A 15281-nucleotide genomic window follows, 5' to 3' on the forward strand; every position below is an offset into this window, starting at 1 on the left:
AATTAAAGAAGACACCAATAAGTGGAAATGCATCCCATGCTAGGGATGTATTAATAATTAATAGGAAGAATTAATATTGTCAAAATGGCCATCTTGCCTAAAGCATCTATACAGATTCAATGCAATCCCTATCAAAATACCAACAGCATTCTCAATGAACTAGAACAAATAGTTCTAAAATTCATATGGAACCACAAAAGAGCCCAAATAGCCAAAGCAATTCTGAGAAGGAAAAATAAAGCTGGGGGGATTATGCTCCCCAACTTCAAGTTATACTACAAAGCCACAGTAATCAAAACAATTTGGTACTGGCACAAGAACAGACACTTAGATCAATGGAACAGAATAGAGAGCCCTGATATAAAACAACCCACATATATGGCCAATTCATATATGATAAAAGGGCCATGGATATACAATGGGGAAATGACAGCCTCTTCAACAGTGGGTGTTGGCAAAACTGAACAGCTACATGTAAGAGAATGAAACTGGATTACTGTCTAACTCCATACACAGAAGTAAACTTAAAATGGATCAAAGACCTGAATATAAGATACGAAACCATAAAACTCTTAGAAGAAAACATTAGGCAAAGATCTCTTGAACATAAACATGAGCAACATTTTCCTGAACACATTTCCTTGGGCAAGGGTAACAAAAGCAAAAATGAACAAGTGGGACTATATCAAACTAAAAAGCTTCTGTACAGCAAAGGACACCATCAGTAGAACAAAAAGAGATCCTACAGTATGGGAGAATATATTTGTAAACAACATATCTAACAAGGGGTTAACATCAAAAATATATAAAGAACTCACACGTGTTAACACCCAGAAAGCAAGTAACCTGATTAAAGAATGGGCAGAGGATATGAACAGACACTTCTACAAAGAAGAAATATGGATGGCCAACAGGCACATGAAAAGATGCTCCACATTGCTAATTATCAGGGAAATGCAAATTAAAACCACAATGAGATAGCACCTCACACCAGTTACATGGCCAACATCCAAAAGACAAGGAATAACAAATTCTGTCAAGGATGTGGAGAAAGGGGAACCCTCCTACACTGTTGATGGGAATTTAAATTAGTTTAACCACTGTGGAAAGCAGTATGGAGGTTCCTCAAAAAACTAAAAATAGAAATACCATTTGACCCAGCAACTAGGAATTTATCCAAAGAAAACAAGATCTCTGATTTAAGAAGATATGTGCACCCCTATGTTTATCACAGCACTGTTTACAATAATCAAGATATGGAAGCAACCTAAGTGTCCATCAGTAGATGAATGGATAAAGAAGATGTGGTACATATACACAATGTAATATTATTCAGCCATAAGAAGAAAACAAATCCTACCATTTGCAACAACATGGATGGAGCTAGAGGGTATTATGCTCAGTGAAATAAGCCAGGCAGAGAAAGACAAGTATCAAATGATTTCACTCATCTATGGAGTATAAGAAGAAAGAAAAAACTGCAGGAACAAAACAGCAGCAGACTCACAGACTCCAAGAAGGGATTAGGGGTTACCAAAGGGGAGGGGTGAGGGAGGGTGGGTGGTGAGGGAGGGAGAAGGGGATTAAGAGGCATTATGATTAGCACACATAATGTAGGGGGGACACAGGGAAGGCAGTATAGCAGAGAGAAGACAAGTAGTGACTCTCTAGCATCTTATTACACTGATGGACCGTGACTGCAATAGGGTGTGGGGGGGTCTTGATAATAGGGGTGAATGTTGAAACCACAATGTTGCTCAATTGAAACCTTCATAAGATTGTATATCAATGATACCTTAATTTAAAAAATGAGTGTGTATGTGTGTTGGTGAACCATATATAAAAATGTGCATAAAATACATATATACAGTTTGTGGAGTAATAAACAATTCTATGGCCATTGTCCTGCTCTTAAGTGATAATCTGTACATGACACTTAGAGGCCTGGGGATGTCCCATTCCCTCATACATTTCTCATTGTCCCAGAGGTAAGCAACTATGATGAGTTTGTGTGACTGCTTTTTCTTTTTATAGTTTACCATCTCTGTGTGGATGCCTGTAGAATTATATTTATTAGTTGTACATATTTGACCTTTATGTAAATATTTTGCTCAAAATCTTGTTTTGGAGATTCATCCAGGTTAATGCCTGTATGTGTTCATTTTCACTGTTGTATAGTATTTTGTGGCATGACAAGACCACAGCTGCTTTGTCCTGCCACTGATATATACTTGAGTTATTTCCAATTTTTGCTCTTACCAACAAGGCTGGTCTGAACATTCTGATACACCTCCTGATGCTCAGGTGTAAGAGTTTCTTTAAGGCTGTGCCACCCAGTAGAACTTTCTGGGATGAAAGAAGTGCTCTACAAACATCTGTGCTTCCTAGTAGGGTGCCTGCTACCCATAAATGACTTGAAAGCACTTATTTGAAAGGTAGCCAGGACTACTGAAGGACTGTGTTTTTTATTTTTTTCTAATTTTAATTAATTTAAATCAAAATAGCCACATGACACTAGTGCCTATCCAATTATACAGAGCATCTCTGCAGTATACCCAGGAAAGAAGCACTTGGTCATAGAGTAAGTACATGTTCACCTTTACTAGGTAAAGCCAAACTGCTTTCCAAAGCACTGCAGCCAATTTCCCTTTATCTTAACCAGTCTTTCCCAACCGTCTAGGTCTTTGATAGCCAGATAAGTATCCAGATGGAAATTCCTAAGAATAAACAAGGCTGTACCATTTGCAACAACATGGGTGGAGCTAGAGGGTAATATGCTCAGTGAAATAAGCCAGGCAGAGAAAGACAAGTATCAAATGATTTCACTCATCTGTGGAGTATAAGAACAAAGAAAAAACTGAAGGAACAAAACAGCAGCAGATTCACAGAACTCAAGAATGGACTAACAGTTACCAAAGGGAAGGGGACTGGGGAGGATGGGTGGGAAGGGAGGGATAAGGGAAAAAAGGGACATTATGATCAGCACACATAATGTAGGGGGTGGGGCATGGGGAAGGCAGTACAGCACAGAGAAGACAAGTAGTGATTCTATAGCACCTTACTACACTGATGGACAGTGACTGTAATGGGGTATGTGGTAGGGACTTGATAATGGGGGGAAATCTAGTAACCACAGTGTTGTTCATGTAAGTGTATATTAATGATACCAAAAAAAAATAAGAAAAAAATAAACAAGGCTGAATTTGTCAGGATGCTCACAAGAAACACAGCTAACAGGGTATACAAAGAGACTTACTGTAAGGAGTTGGCATACACAATTACAGAGTCAGAAAAGTCCCAAGAACTATAGTCACCAAGCTGGATATGCAAGAGAGATAACTGTGTAGCTCCAATCAAAAAGGCAGGCTCAAGACCCTAGAAGAGTCAGTTTTTCAGTTCAAGACCAAAGGCAGGAAAAGTTCAGCTCATTCAGTCTGGCGAAGTTCCCTCTTACTCAACCTTTTTGTCCTATCCTGGTCTTCACCTGATTGGATGAGGCCCACCCAGATTAGGGAGGGTAACCCGTTTACTCAGCCTACTGATCCAAATGTTAATCTCACCCCAAAATGCCCTCACAGACTCACTCAGAAAAACGTAAGACCAAATGTCCTGGCACCCCATGGCCCAGTCAAGTTGCACATAAAATTAACCCTCATAAGAGCTCTCCCAGCTCACCAGAACCCAGGAGTTTCAGAGGAGATCCTTGAAGTTAAGAATGAGTCCTCTATGGTAAGGCAGTCAGAGCTCCCAGAGAGTTTCCTTTCCGAAAGCTTATTCTGGCTGCAAAGGCAACTTGGAGCAGCAGGAGCCTGTCCAGTGGGGGTCATGTCTTTCTCCAGTCAATGAGCCCAGTCCTCATCCCTACCTCCCAGGGCACTTAGAAATTCAAGAGGAGCCTTCCGTTCAGAGGTCTCTCTTGGAACATTCCTCCACCTCTCTTCTCTTCCTAGTCTCTGTCCCTTTCCTTTCCTCCCTTCCCTCACCAACTCCTTGTACATTTTTGTCTAAGACAAGTTATAATTCTTGTGTATTGTCTAAGGCAAATTGCTTTTTACATATTCTGTAAGTAAAGGCACCTTTTCCCACCTGATATGTACAGTGACTCTGGCAAATGTGACCTGCTCTTAGGAGATGCTCTTTAACACCCAGATGCAAACAGAGTGACACAGAACTCCTGAATATGGCCGAGATGTATCACGCTGCACAAACACATATGCTTCATTTTACCCTTGGCTTAAAGCTTTTCCTAACAGATGCCAGAATTATCAGCTCGTTAAAGGGGGAAAAAATGCAGGTGCGTCAAATTTAAAAAAATAACAACGACAATAATAATAAAGTCAAGGCCCCAGGGTAGAGTTGGACTTGATTTACTGGGAGTCACTCCCCAGCTTCTAAGGTAGAGGAGTATTTTCTGGGTATTCTCTGAAAATGACTGAGCAGCCCTGATCCCCTACCCTCCCTCAAAGTACAGTGTTAACAGTTTAAGGAGGGGAGGCAATTTTGATTTGTTTATTTCCTAGGAAGAGCCACCCACATGTGTCCTCTCTTTCCACCCCTTGCTACAACACTGCCAGGGAAGCATCAATGTCCCTTTGTACAGATGGGGAAACCGAGGCCAGAACAAGCCAAAAGACTTGCTCCAGACCACACAATTGGTAAGAAGTAGAAGTGGCATTTAAAACCAGTTAAGAAACCCCATAGCATGAGTTGAGATCATGACTGGATCCAGAATGCCTGGATCATTCGTGGACCCTGTGTAACCATGGGCAAGTTACTTGACCTCTCTGTGCATCACTCTTCTCATCTATGAAATGGGGGGAAGGTGTTGTCTGCCCATATAGTTACAGTGAGGGTTAAATGAACCAATGCCTGTAAAACACTTAGAACACTGCCCAGCACAGCAAGTGTTCCCAGGCTGCTATTTACAATGCATGCACTTTATATCACCCCACACCAAATCTTTGCCAGGTTCTAGGGCCTGACCTCTCCACCACACTTTGTACTTCCTAATAAAATGAAGTTCCAAGCCCAGACCCCAGAAATACGGGAACTCAAGGGCTGCGCTCCTGAAATCTGTCCTTCATATGCACGCCTCCCCTGCCTTCTGATGTTCTGACACCTGCTGATTAAAAGCTGTTCCTGCCCAGAGCAGACAGACAGAGCACACTGTCCCTTTTATGAAAATCCAGCAGCAAGCAGGTGTGAAATGAAGATAATCACTCTCCATCCCTGTTCAGAGGCCGAAGATACTTCATTATCTGAAACCCAGATAAACAGCAGGACCAGGACTTGGTGCAGGAGAGCTGAGGCGGGCAAATGAGGGCTGCAGGTGGAGTTAGCAAGAGCTAACGGGGTGATTCAGTGCTGGAATGCAAGGTGAGAAAATGAGTCTGAGGCTGCTGACAGCCTCTGTAGGACTGGATGGGGAGAGGCGCAGTGATGGAGCAGCAGTGGGAGGGAAGGGCAGGTGGGTGGCACGGAGGGTCAAGGACAGAGAAAAACAAGCTTCCAGCTTTATCTCCTGGACATTGCTGCCTATTACAGAGACATTTTCACAATACTGAGGAGTTTATTGACTTGTTCAAATAAAGCTCATGAAATTGTCACACGTCAAGAAGGATATCGCTAAAGGCCATTTAGCAACTTGGAAAACAGAGGACAAGCTAAGGGGAGGCAGTGAGAGAAGCACTTGGCTCATGAAGTGAAGCCACATGCCTTTCAGGGGACACTCACCACCCTTCTCTGATCGGACTCGTGAGTCTTATTCAGAGTGAGCGGGAATGTTGGGTGTTCCCCCTGATTCATCCTTCTGTTAATAAAAACTTGTCATAAATTATGTGATACTGTATGTGAAAGGCTCAGCACCAGGCTGGGCCCATAGTAAGTGCTCAATAAATGTGGCAGTTGGGGACCCTGAGAACCCCTACAGACATAGGGCTCCATGGTGAATCCCAGCAGGTTGACTTGCTAACCTTGACTGTCTAAATTGGTGTTCATCATTTTAATCTCAAATAAATCACTTTATCTACAGGGGAAGGACACAGAGAAGTCCAAAGCCTGACTCAGTAGAATGGTTTCACTCAATTCAAGGTAGTGGAACAAGACAAAACCCAGTGGGGGATTATAGGCCTGTGGGCGTTTGTCTTTGCATTCTACAGCAGTTGGGCAAAGAGAAAACAGTAAACATAACATGCTGGAATAAAGATAACAGAGTTTAGGGTTGTGGGCTCTGCCTCCAGGACAGACACCTGGAGCTCAAATCCTGATCTGTGCATTCAAGCTGGTGACCTTGAACAAGTTGTTTTACCTCACCAACCTCGGTTTCCCCATCCATGTAGCAGAAGGAATAGAATCCACCCCCTAAGGGTTCTCATAGGGATTCAATAAGCCAAAGTATGTGAGCAAGTACATGCAACACACGTGGCGTGTGTGTGGCAGATCAGTGTCCTCGGTGGTGGGTAGTTCTCACGTGCTCTGCCGAGGGCCCAAGGTCACAGACGGAGGGCACGGTGGAGCAGGGATAACCCCGGAGCCCACGCCCCGTGAGTTCAGGCTAGTTCCCCGGGAATGCATACACCTCCCCATTCTACCTCCTCGCTGTTTTGGCAAGAGAAGAGGGAGACCCAGGAAAGGCAGGGAGGCCCAGGAGCAGAGCAAGACAGAGCAGACAAGAAAAGGCAAATCCATGAAAACATAATGCTAAACATTGGAGGTGTTAGGGAAGCAGCCATTGGACTCATTCTTTTTTTTTTTTTTTTTGTCTGTAGAGAAATTTATTTAAAGATACGTAAGGGGAAACAGGGTTCTGTATGTGTACGTGTAAGAATGAGAATAAGTTAGCATAAGAGTAGCCATTTTAAGGGCCTAGAAGCAGTTTTCTGAGGTTGTGACTTAAAAGAAAAAAAAAACTGGAACTGGGTAAGGCCTTGGAAAACAAGTTAATCATGAACACCGGGATGGGGGCAGCTGTGGCCTTTGGTCAGCTAACCTTGGTCAGTTAATCCTACATACCAAGCTTATCGTGCAGAACCTCCCTAACAATTGAGGAGTGGTCTTATCTTGCTCTCGCTTAACCCCAGGATGTATGTCTTGCAAAGATAATGTGCAGCTGTGGAAAATTACTAAGAGTTAAGTGTTTTGAAAATGCTATATAAACCCTTGGTTTTGAGTGCTCGGGGTCCTTGTTGAAACCCGCTGTGTCGGGCAGACACTTGGACCCCAGCTAGCTGGAATAACAATAAACCTCTTGCTTGTTGCATCGATCTGCCGTGGCCTTTGTCTCCTCACTGGGGGGAAGCGCAGACCGGAATAAGGCCGTTGGGTCTTACATACGTTTGCAAGTTAACATTATTTTTGGCCTTAGGGATGGCTCATTAGTAACTGAGAACCCCAGTCAGGAATCTGTAATCTGGAATAGTCACAAGGCCCTTCAAAAGTGGGTACCAAGACCCATGGCAATGGGTTTGCCAATGAAAACAAGGTGCTAGAGACATGTAGCCAGAGATGATATGACTAGTGTCAAGATATACATGTGGTTAGAAATATTGGTAAGGCCCTGCCACCCTTATGTGACTGGGTTTCTAACTTGAGAACTTTGTGGTGCTCAGGCTTGAGATCTGAAGACCTGTGGGTCCCCTAATCCCTAACTCCTGAGTACTCCGTCTCTAGGAATGACCTGGAGATTGGCCATTCCTACCATCGAAATGCTGCTGCATCTGTCTTAGGGTGAACCTCTCCCCTGTCCTGGAAGGTACTGACCCCAGGGCCTGAAGGCAAAGGATAGAACTCCCCCCAGCCACAGTCACAGGCTGTGTGACTTCTTTGTTTGCTGAGCAATGAATACTTGGACATGAGGCCAAATGGAGTCTCAAACTAGATTCTTTTAAACCACATGATTGTTGTAGGTACTAGATTATTTATCTCCCATCTATTAGTAACCATCTGAGAATATGGATATTTACTAAAATAATCCTTGAATCATTCAATTAGTATACTCATTATATATTTAGACATTGTGAGCCTTTCTGAAATCCCCATTTAGAATTATACCAACTACCTTATAAAAGAAAACTTTGAATTAGTCACTGAGGGAGTTAAGGCCAAAAGAAATACTGTACTCAAGGTGAGTCTGGAATGCCCATTTGATGGAGGCAATTTTGTATCCAAAACTTAGCTAACTCAGAGTATAATATAACTTAAAGCTCAGAAAAATGTACAGCTTAAAAAAGCTATCCTATAGCATTCAGTATGTAATTTTCAAGATAAATTACTATTTCTAAATTATATAGGAATGATGGAGTTATCTGTACACAAAGGATTTTGAATAATTCTGTTCTAGATACCTAAGAGCATATCCTTCTGAGTAATTTTAAAGACAATAAATCAAACAAGATCTTTCAAATCCACTATTTTGATTGTTTGAAAATTAATTGATTAATCTCTTTATAACCCTTTTTCATGAAAATATTTCTTAAATGTATTCAAAATTGTGCTCTGAATAAAACTTAAACTATCTGCATCATCTTGGGTTAGCTCTGAAGTCCCCATTCATATTCATGGTTTTGCTAAAGATCTAGTAAATCCGTAGCATGCTTTGTATTTAGGAGTCTACAAAACCAGTTTTCAAACTAAGTGTTTATTTGATTATGTTCCCGTGAGGATATTGCTTTTTATTGAATCACTTTTTCCCTGTGAGTTTCTTTTGAGCACCAAAGCAGAGTTAAAAACAGATCAGTGATGGCTTGAATTATGTAGAACCATCATGTGTATTTCTTATTTATGAATTATAAAAGAATTTCCATTATTTTTGGTCTCCTTCCCTGAATATCTACAAATGTAATGTACCTTACTGAAAGAAGCCTTTGGCTTTTCAGAGCATTTAATTTTTCAACATGGACCAATTCTTAAAAGAGTCAGCATAGCAGGGAATGTGAAAGGGACAAGACTCTCAGCTCCACTCCCAACCCTGAAATACGGTCTGACTCATGCAGTCTCCATGGGAGCTGATGAGTATTAACTGGTTACTTTGGAGCAGGTGTGACAAAACCAGTCTCACCCTGGCTATTACAGCTACGCTCACTGAGACTGTTTCAGTCAAAGGCTGTCACATTCCTGTCACTCAGAGCTTCCCCACCTAAGCCTGTAAGTGCTTAGATGGGTCTGAAATTCTATTTCCATCTTACCCTAAACCAAGGAGTCTCACGTGGTGTGTGTGTGTGTGTGTGCGTGTGTGTGTGTGTGTGTTATTAGCATGCACATGCATGTGATGAGAAGTTGAGATAAGGATGAAGTGGGAAAAATAATTTATTGCACATTCAACAAATACAAATTAGCCTAATGAATACCAGACACTGTTCAAGATGCTGGGAAGATACAGCAGAAAGCAAGATGCATAGATCCCTGCCCTCGTGGAACTTACACTCTTTAAGGAATTTCCTTCCTTCTTCTTCTCTCATTAACTCACTCTAAAAGTTCCCTGGGGTTAGACTGCATCCTAGCCTGACTGCTTAGCTAGTGCAAATTTCTTCACCTCCAATTCCCTCTTCTCTCAAATGGAAACAAGAATAGGACCATTAAGACCTACAGCTATGTGAGGGTGGCTTTGAGAGACGGCCAGGAAACTGGATTCTAAAAAGACCCACACATGCTGTGTTAGCTGGCAGGCATAGGATGATGGATGAGGAGCTTGTCCAGGTCTAAGTGGGCCGGGACCTCTACCTGGGGTCCATTGTGCACCTCTGAGATTGACCACCAGGCAAGGCTACATGCTGCACGAGGCTGGGCCTGGGAAGCTGTCTTACCTGCAGCTGTCTGCAAGTGGCTAGCAAGCTGGCCCTGTCCTGGAGAATGGCATGGAGCCCCACTCTATGTCTTGATTTCACTGACATGCTTCTGTAGCCTTGAGATAATTTGATTTATTCAAGTGTCTACTCTTAACATTTGTCCCTAAGTGGTCAGACTCATGGGCATGAGGGGGAAATTCAGTGAGGTCACAAGTCAAGAGCTTAGTGTAGGGCTTAGCCCAGAGATGCAATTATATGTTAGCTATTCTTGTCATTGAGCATCTGCTGTATGCCAGAAGCCACACACACACACACACACACAGGCTTGATGCAAAGGACAGTAAATGCAAAGTGACAGGTATTGTCCCCACCCTAGCAAAAGCAACCTCTGGCCCCTCTTGAGCACCTGTAAGCTGAAGGAGCTCATGTTCTGTGTCTTCCTTCCTTTTAAAACATGGGGAGGGTATTGTAAATGCCAGTCACGTGTTTGTAATACTAGAAGCATTCTATACATAAGAACAGAGGCTTAATTATAGTTTTAGAACTGAAGTACTACACTCTTTGAGAATGTAAAAAGTAAAACTTGGAAGTATAAAAATAGAAATAGATGGGAAAGTAAGACCCAGGCACTCATTGAATCATCTTTTATGGGGCAGGGGGTGGGGAGGTAGTTAGTACGTCCTGATTAACAGTTACATATTAAGAAATATAAGAGTACTCTTAAAGCTATACACTAGAAGTAATGAAAACCAATACTACTAACAGAAGTCACCTTTCTGAGTTGGGATCAAAGATAAACCAAAGGAAGACAGACTTTTAATTTTCATGACTGTGATATGTATGTATTATTTATAGACTATGAACACCCCAAACTCTGTTGTAACCACTGAACTCACAATTATCCATGCTTTTTCACCAAAAACTTGAGAGCTGGCTTTCCCCTCCCCCCGACTCCATCCTTAAGGAGGAGCTGCATGGAGATTTCAGCATTTCCTGGATCCAATACATGGATTGTTGATGTCTTTGTCTGTTCTTTTATTCAGGTTGACCACATCCATTCCTTTAATTCAGTAACTGCCTGCAAGTGGGTGAGCCCTGAGTCTCTACATCTAGTTCAGTGGTTCCGCCTATACTTCACACAAAAACACAGAACTACCAGTTGCTCATGTCTACTTGGCAAACCTGCAGGTGCCTCAAACTCATCATATCCAATCTTGGTTCTCTGTTATTGGAATCACCTGACCTAATAGAACACATGGTCTTCGTTGATAACATCTCCCACACAAGCAATCCTTCATGGAGTTGTTTTGATAAATAAACCCCCAAAAACATGGGGTGGGGAGGGATTGTTTCTGAACACTCATGCACTGGTGTAGTTTATTCCCAGATGAAAGGGAGGAGGTTTCTGATCCGCAGAGTGTGGATGTTCTAGAACCTTCTTCTCAGAACTGTGCAAAGCGATCATGTGTGTGAACAGAGCTGAATAAATGGCAGCTGTGAATATCACAGTCCCTTGCATGGGGAAGGTCCAAGAAAGTAGCAGTGAGAACATGGGTTCTGAAAGCAGAAGAGCTTGGTCGAAGCAGATTGTTCCATTTCTCCGAGCCTCAGTCTTCCTTGTCTTCAGAATGGGATAATCCCATGACAGGCCCCATGGAGTTGAGAGAAATCAGTGAAAGTGGGTGAGGGGTGCCCGGCACGTGCGTGGAAAGGGCGCTGCTATGGCTCTTTTGGGTAGCACTGTGGGTTGGGAGGCCAGGTAGCGAGTCTCCCAGAAAGGCTGTCTCCTAACCCTCTGCTTTTGCTTTGTTTTGCTTTTAAACTCTCACTGTTTAATTGCCGGAGCCCAATATCTCTGGGAAGACAACTTGTCATTCCTTGGGAATGCTCTGTGTTCTGTCCGAGGCCGCTAACAACCAGAGGAGAGGTATTGGCATTTCCGCCCATGCTACACATGGGGGCCCTGCAGCTCAGAGAGACCCCGCCCAGCTCACCCGGCACTGTGGATCTCAGGCCTCTCTGAACCCGGAGCGTGCGCCTTTCCCGACACCACCATGGGCGGGTGCCACCTCCGGGTCCAGCCTCTCCTCTTGCCCCTTTCCTCTTCTCTAAGGGGTAACGTAGAAAGAGACAGCCCCACCTGAACTCAATTTCGACACCAGGGTCTCAGTTACAGCGGGAGATTCCAAAACCCACCTTCTCTAGGCGGTACGAGAATTAGATGAACTTTTAGAATAAATGCACACAATGCCTTTATCCCAGCGCCTGGCCCACAGCAATAAATCATAAATGTTAGGCTCTGCGGGGTCCTCCCACTCCACACCTCGTCCTTTGCTCGGCCGCTTCCCCGAGGCACTCACATAAACCTGAGCTCAGACTCCCATCGGACCAAGACTTCCCGGAGACGCTGAATTTTTACCATTTCCAATTCAATCTCCTCGGGTATCATGCTGGTCTCCGCCATGGAGATGATGTCCAGCTGATCTGTGGGGAAGACATGAAACGCAGGCGTCAAGACCCGGAGGCTGCACAGGTTTCCAAGAACTCCCTAGGGACAGCCCTTGTCATTGTTCCAGGGACCCTCACACACCAGAAGGCACACAGATCCCAGCCTGCACATCACGTGTCTGTGAGCCAGCCCTTTGGAAACTGTGAAATGTATTTCCCATGGGAACTCTGTGACAATGGAAAGAAGAGGCCCAGGCAGGCTCACCAAAACCTGCTCAAGGTTATAGATGTGGCCTTGACATCTCTGCCTGCTCCTGGCTCCAGAGCCTCTGCTCCCCTTGACTGTGGCCACGTTGCCCTGTCACAGCCTCTAAGACCCAGAGGAAAATCTGCTTTCCTTTAAGTAGAAGAAAATTGTATAATAATTCTTACAGCAATTAATTATAATCTTATAGGAATACATTTTAATAGTAATATGAAGCCAAACAGGTTTGCTGGGTAGAAAATTCAGATAATACAGATAGGCAGGGAAGATCAAAGAAAGAATCCATCTGTAACCCCACTGCCTAGGGAGAACTGTTATCCACACTCTCTGATGGACATACTTCCAGTCTTCTCTTTGTAGTTAGTTATATATATTGTCATATGCATAAAGCCATATAAATAACTATATATATTGTCATATATAGGGAAGACACCACATATATATGCATATATGTATGTATATGCATGTGCATTAGTTCATTTGGGCTGCCATAACAAAATACTAGAGGCTGGGCAACTTTGTGCACATTTATTTTCTCACAGCTCTGGAGGCTGGAAGTCTCAAGGTCTGGCAGGGTCACTTCCTGATGGCAACTCTCTTCCTGGCTTGTAGACGGGCACCTTCTCACTGTGTGACCACATGGCCTCTTTCTGTGACCAAACAGAGAGCCCTCTCATGTCTCTTCTTATAAGGATGCTAATCCTATCAGATCAGGCCCCACCCTTATGACCTCATCTAACCTGTTACTTCCTCAAAGGCTCTATCTCCAAATCAGCCACACGAAGGGCTAGGGAGGGCTTCAACATATGAATTCAAGGGGGCCATAAACAGTCAATTCACAACAGTATGTATATATATATGTATATTTGTGTGTATACATATCGCTACATATATCGCCATTAACATTTTGGTGTACATTCCTCTGATGTATATGTGTGGTAATTTATATGATTATATATTATATATGTAGTGTACATACATACGATAATATGTATGGTTTTACATATGTGTTTTATTTGAATAATATTATATATACACAGGTACTTTCTAATTGAATATATCTGACATATAATATTGCATAAATTTGTGCACACCCATGTTTATCACAGCATTATTCAAAATAACCAAGATATAGAAACAACTTAAATGCCTATTAATGGATGAATGGGTAAAAAAAATATGGAGTATATTTATAATGGAGTATTATTCAGCCATGAGAAAGGAAGCTATCCTGTCATTTGCTCAACATGGATGGACCCAGAGCATATTAAGGGAAGTGAAAGACATCAGACAGAGAAAGATAAGTACTGTATGATATCACTTTATGTGGAATCTAAAAAGGTCAAATTCATGAAAAACAGAGCAAAATGGTGGTTACCAGGGGTTGGTCCATTGGGGGATAACATGTATGTTATTTAAAGGTACAAACTTGCAACAAGTGGTGAATACACACACATATTTTTTTAAGGACTGGAAAGACCCGATATTGGTAGTTAAAAATGTTGATACATGCATACATATTAATATACATGTGTATGCACATATCCCATTATCTATACCATTTTATATAGGTCTGGTGTTTGTAATATAAAGTCAGGGTCTCACATTTTATTACCTGCTCTTTTCACTTACCAACCTTTCATGAGCATTTTCACACATTCTGGCATGTTCCTCCCACCAGGAGTGTGGAAGGCTGTGTAGTCTTCTATTTGTGGCTGTACCTTGAATCACTGCACCAACCCCCAGACATTAAGGTCGTTTTCCCTTTTCCCCATGATAAACAGCCCTGTGATGAACATTCTCAGAGCTCAATCTCTACATGCACATTAAGAGGTGACTTTAGGCCACATTTCCAGAGTGAATGGCTGGGTTTTAAAGGATGCAATACTCTAGGGTCTTTTGCAGGTAGAGAAGGAGACATAGGGGAGAGGAACTTTGCTTTCCCTGAGGCCAACATCTCTGGCAATGTGAGTATCTCCAATTTAACATTTTCTCCCCACCTTTCTTCTCTTCCTCCCAATGACCCATCTAGACAATTGTTCACCACCTTCCTCTTGTCACCTACATCTGCTGACTCCTTCCACACCCTACCCACTGGTTCTGCTACATGGCATTTGTCTTTTCCCTTACCTCCAAGTCAGTGGTTTGGAAAACTGCCTTCTCTCCACCTGTCCCCTTCCTGCGACCTGGAGCCCTGTCTGGCACACCTGCCCAGGGTCTGAGGTGTTGTGATTTGCATACTTTCCTTAAGTCAACTCCTGCCTGCTTGAATCTCAGAATAACACCTCCTCCTGGAAGCCCACACGACTGCTTTCTCACCTGTGGGATACTCCTACCGTGAGTCCTTCACTAGACATCAGATTTTGATAAACTGCCTATCCCCTAACACATCCTTTCCATAAGCCAAAATTTCTCACCTCCCCTTCACCACTCATTTTGCTGAGGAATCAGGAGGAAGGCAATTAGCTGTGATTGGTTCTCCCATTGAAATAAAATGGCCTCCCTAATTCTCTCTGAGATCATCCACAATTTTGTAAGATAAACAAGAGCAGAGGCAATGGAAAAGGCCACGAAATTAGTCAGCAAGAAGAAATTGTGACATGACAGCTTTACGCCTGTTGGAGATTTTCTCCCCTCTGGGTTCAGCTTCTTGGAGCAATGTCTGCTTTTTATTTTCATTGAGCTCCCAGATTTCACAGCCTAGACAGTGCAGAGTCTGGCGTTGAGCCAGGGAGGAGGGTGGTGAAAAATTGTCTAGATGGGTCATGGGGAGGAAGAGGGGAGAG

The sequence above is a fragment of the Manis pentadactyla genome, chromosome 10 (assembly GCF_030020395.1).
Source record: "Manis pentadactyla isolate mManPen7 chromosome 10, mManPen7.hap1, whole genome shotgun sequence".
Lineage (NCBI taxonomy): Eukaryota > Metazoa > Chordata > Mammalia > Pholidota > Manidae > Manis > Manis pentadactyla.